At 51.6% G+C, this 5387-nt stretch overlaps 1 pseudogene; it reads left to right on the top strand.

Moving 5' to 3' along the window:
- Window positions 1-1681: 1681 nt before the first annotated feature.
- LOC136456082 (putative 12-oxophytodienoate reductase 4) lies at window positions 1682-5079 on the top strand (annotated as a pseudogene).
- Window positions 5080-5387: the final 308 nt, after the last annotated feature.

Below are 5387 nucleotides of genomic sequence, written 5' to 3'. Positions count from 1 at the left end.
GCCAGCGCGCGCGCGATGCGCCGGGCCGGGCCGTGGGCGTGGGCGTGGGCGTGGGCCGTGGCCTAGCTTGGTCTGGCCTGGTTTTGTCGCTTAGCCCAACCAAAACCCTAGCCGCCGTAGCCAACTCCCAACGCCCAACCACCCTGTCCAGGTTCATTCCCCCGATAGGGCCTAACGAACAGATGGGGAACGGCGCGACTATAAGGGGGGGTGCCCCTGTCCGGCAAGGGATAGACCCGACTCTTCCTCTTCCTCCTCTCTGCAACATCTGAGCGCTGAGCTGTTCGTCTGCATCTCCGACCGGAGTTCCCTGCGCGCACAGGGAGCTTTGGTAGCAGGCCTCCGGAACTTCCCCCGTCAAGCGTACCTGCACGGGTAGGCGGGCAGGGAATCAAGTTTTTGGGGAGCGCCGGCTTCCCGGCGCGACTGCTGCCCTGTCTCCGCTTCTACAGGTTCCTGTTCAGGGGCTTCTGCTTCCTGACGGGAGAGTCCCATGCTACTGCTCCGACACCGCACCTGCAGGAGCTTTCCGTGCTACTGCTCCAACACCGCACCTGCAGGAGCCTCCCGGCGCGATCTCCTCTGCAACATGGTGGACACGAGGAGGACTGGTGCCCGCACCAACGCCACCGACGGAGAAGATGGTGGCTCACTGTCCGCGGGTACCGACAGTCCCACCCTAGGGTATAAACCTAATCCCACTGTGCGCTATTGTTCATATGCTATTCTGTTAGCATTGTTAGCGTACTTGGTTGCTGCACTGTTAAATACTATCTGCAGCAGTGGTGGTGTTACAGTATGGTTAGTGGTACTGTTACTATTGGTTAAGTCGTTTTATGGATTAATATAAGTCGTAAATTGACCAAATGTTCAACAGGAGGCTAGTCGTCGACGAAAGGCAAAAACGACGACGGGCGCTCCCTCCTCTCCTCTTCGATCCGGGGTTCATTAGGATGGCACAGGCACGCCGGCTAAGCGGCAGCGAGGATGCATGAGCAATTAAAGAAAAACCTACCTAGCTGATCGAGGAGCGAGCGAGAGGAAGTTATTATCAAGATGATAAATCCAATGCAGTGTTACGCACCTGCAGAAGAAGGCCATGCGTGCCAGATTTTATTTTGGGTTAATTGGATCTATGCCATTATAACTTCTTCGTTTCTGAAGAACGCCATTACTATTTGTCTATTTGGAAGCATACCATTACAATTCTTTGTTTCCCACAAAAATGTCACTAAATACGTATGGACACAGCCTGGGCCCAGCTGCAGACGTATACGAAGACATATACTTCATCTCCCTATCACTGACACGCGGGCCCCACATGTCATCTTCTTCTTCCTCCTCTCATCTCTCTCCATCCCGACGCGGCCACGGCCACGGCGAGCAGCACGCCGGCAGCCCGCGAGCGGCAGCAGCAGCAGCACGCCGGCAGCCCGCGAGCAGCAGCAGCACGCATAGCAGAGGTGGTCGGCGGCCGTCGGGCGCATGCCAGACTTGGTGTTCCGGTCACTGAGGAAGGCCGGCGAGTGGCGGAGGAGGAGGAGCGGTCCACGGCGAACTCGCTGGTGGGGCCCATGACGCCGGGAAGGGTACTGGTCGTGGCTGTTGCTGCGCAGAGCGGAACTTGGCGACGGCGGTGAGATTCGGTGAGGATGGAAGGAGGTGCTCTAGGCGCGGATTGATGCCAAAGAGCTGCTGCTTGGATGCGTCGTCTCCTTGCGATGCCAACGGAGGAAGCGGCGAAGTGAACGGTGGTGTCTCGGGGCTGATCGAAGAGCTCGACCCCGGTGCGGCCATGGCGGCGGCGGCGCTTTGGGAGAGCACGGCAATGGCGCTGTGGGCACGGATCGACGATAAGAAGCAGCGGGGCGGTCTCGTGGTGTCGTTGCGGTGCCAACGGTGGAGCGTATGGAACCGGAGGTGGTCTGTGGTGGGAGGTCAGGGAGCTCGAGCTAGGCCCGGCAATGGTGATGCGGCGGCCTGGCGCTCGGGGTGGAGGGAGAGAACCGGAGAGAGAGATTCGGAGAAGAGGAGGAAGAAGATGACATGTGGAACCCGCGTGTCAGTGACAGGGAAGATGAAGTATACGTCTTCATATACGCCTGCAGCTGGGCCCAGACTGTGTCCATACGTATTCAGTGACATTTTTGTGGGAAACGGAGAATTGTAATGGCATACTTCCAAATAGACAAATAGTAATGACGTTCTTAAGAAACGAAGAAGTTATAATGGCATAGATCCAATTAACCCTTTTATTTTTGATTTTGATCAAACTAGTCGTCGCTGTGGCCTACGCCTATATACGCCTGCCCGCCGTCTCTCTTCAACAAGACCCGGATCGATTTGATTACTATCTGTAAGTCCCGGTCTCTCCTTTTGCTATACAAATTCTACTCAGTCTCCTATTCGCATAATTCGATCGGGTAGCATATTTAGTTTCAGGTGCGAATTTTTTCGCTCGTCATTCTTAATTCATGCTACTTTTACGTTTTTTCGTCGTCATTCTTAATTGGCTGTGGTGACTTGTAATTGATTGGAGATTTTTTCGCAAAAGAAAAACTAATTGGGGATTTTTTCCACCCGCAAAATAAAAACTAACTGGGGAGTATTTTGTCGCAAATTAAAGGGAAAAACTAATTTGAGATTTGGGAATTAATGACCTCAAACACGACATCTTCATGTTGTGAAGCCTTTACAATCAATCAAACCCTCTCCAGTCGCCATAATTAATTATCCAAAAAATTATAGTTTAATTTTCATTTCCTTTTGACAAAAGCAACCATTCATATTAACTTGACAATTAAACTTTGCTACTAAATCATCCTTCGCCAAAATGGAGTTCTTAGAAGATACCAAAGGAAGATTCTAATGTTTAATAAGGATTTTAGTTTCCATAGTCTTTTGTTGATACTAAGGACACCAGAGTGTGTTAGCGCAACATAAGGTGATTTCATTCAGAACTATTCGCTTGAATGTAGGTTTTCCCCGTTAAACACATCTTGCTCTCGCATCAAAATAGCATTCAAAATGCAAGGAAGTAAGTTATTCCAAGCTACTATTTTAGGCCCAATTAAATCTTTTTTAAGCAGAAATTATGGGATAAAGCCCTATCGTAGAAGATATTTTATATTAGAAAGGGAAATTATGGGATAAAGACTTAACCCAAGAGTACCTGCTTCTGAAAAAAATAGCTTCTGGTTTCTACTCCTTTAGTTGGCTTTAGCCTTTTGAATCAAAAAGGCAACTTGCAAAAGTCCAACTGATGAAGACACCACACCCTTAATGTTAAATGATGATTTGGTTGCTACAATTGCTTCGGAAGCCTTTTCCTGGATCTTGGCGGGGAACAAGCGCGCGCTTGGAGTCGTCACAATCGCAAATGGTGGTTGTAAATTAAATAAAGGTAAGTTTTTCCTTAGGGTTTGGGTGTCAGACAAGTCTAGGCAAATTTTTTTTTTTGTGTACTGTGTAATTCTCAAAAATTAGACGTGAAGATATATACACGGTTGGGAAAAAAAAAAACAGGAAAAGGTGGCGCTGTCTCCCTATCATATTCATATGCCTCGAATTGAAGGAACTTTCTTTGCGGTGGCATCGTCAGGGGTGGCGTCAGCTCATGTCAAGTTCTTCAGCAGCAGTAGACGAATTATCTATAGTAATGTTCCGAAAATATCTGATCTTAGGTGACTGATGATATGACGCGCAGGGTGTTAGTTCGTTGTTGGCACTTTTCATCTGTTGACTGCCAATAGCCAGTAGTCTTGGCCTTGAATATATTGGGACCTGGGAGCAGCTGCCTGCCTTCTTCCAGTTCCAGCTCACTTGTTTCCCTTTCCTTTCCTGGTGCATCATCCCAGCTGCATCGTGGATCCATCTCGCTCTGCACAATAATACTTCAACTCCTGCTAGTGTACGTCATCGGATCACAGTAACCCAAGTAGAGTAGAGTATAGAGTGTTGTGGTCGATAATCACTGCACTCAAACTCTATAAATGGGCCTACTTCACTCCATTTCTCCTCACTCAACTCATCGCTCTCCTTTCCTCCATTGTTGTCAGCTGCTAGAAACGGCCACCACACCAGTCACCACCCATGGCCATGGAGACGACGACGACGGAGCTGCCGGCCAATAACAACAATAGCGTCATTCCTCTGCTGAGTTCCAGCTCCAGCACCGGGTGGTGCTGGCGCCGCTGACGCGGCAGCGCTCCTACGGCAACGTGCCGCAGCCGCACGCCGCCGTCTACTACTCGCAGCGCGCCACCCGCGGCGGCCTCCTCATCACGGAGGCCACGGGCGTCTCCAACACGGCGCAGGGCTACACCGACACCCCGGGGGTGTGGACGCCCCAGCAGGTCCGCGCGTGGCGGCCCATCGTGGACGCCGTCCACGCCAAGGGCGCCGTCTTCTTCTGCCAGCTCTGGCACGTCGGCCGCACGCGTCTCCACCACCGCGTTCCAGCCCGGCGGCGCCGCCCCGGTCTCCAGCACCGACCGCGGCGTGACCCCGCAGGTCAGCCACGACGGGCACGTCGAGGAGTTCTCCCCGCCGCGGCGCCTGCACGCGAGCGAGATCCCGGCCATCGTCGACGACTTCCGCAAGGCCGCGCGCAACGCGATCGACGCGGGCTTCGACGGCGCCAACGGGTACATCAACGAGCAGTTCCTCAAGGACAGCGCCAACGACCGCGACGACGAGTACGGCGGCTCGCTCCCCAACCGCTGCCGCTTCGCGCTCGAGGTCGCCGACAAATAAATGATCTATCAAATATCAATGTCGCCGACGCCGCGCCGCCGTCCCCATGCATCCCTCGGTCACATACGCATGTGCTGCCCTTCAATTCCACCTTGCTGCCTCGATCGTGTTGTGCTCTGCATATGCTTCCTCCCTGCTGTATTCAGCCAATTTATAGTACATGGCAGGCAGGAGGTGCAAATAAAATTAAGCTTAACCTGCCCAGTAATTTTCCAGGGGAATTATTAATTATTTCAGGCAGAGAAATAGCATCTCCACCTCAGACTTCTCTGCAGTCTATCTTCTTCAACCTACTACAACTACGAGACCATAAGAAAAAATGGGAACCAATACACACTCCTTTTTTTCCCCCTCCAAAGTCCAAACTAAGTGGCCAGTTTTTTCCTCCACCAACTCAGTTTTTTTCCCCAAACAGAACAGGTGTTCGAAGCATCAGGGAACAGAGCAAAATTCGAAAAACAGATGAAAAGAAAGAAAGAAATCAGCTGAGGGAAATGGGCCACATCACATGGACACACATCTTTTGTCAGTGCTTCTTGGCATGTTCTGGCGATATCAGGCCCAGGACACTAAATGATCTTGCTGATGGCCCAGTAACAAAATGGGCTGGCTACTGGCTAAACAAATTAGGG

The sequence above is a fragment of the Miscanthus floridulus genome, chromosome 1 (assembly GCF_019320115.1).
Source record: "Miscanthus floridulus cultivar M001 chromosome 1, ASM1932011v1, whole genome shotgun sequence".
Lineage (NCBI taxonomy): Eukaryota > Viridiplantae > Streptophyta > Magnoliopsida > Poales > Poaceae > Miscanthus > Miscanthus floridulus.
Note: the sequence above shows the minus strand (reverse complement) of the source record. Positions and strands in the feature narration are given on the sequence as shown.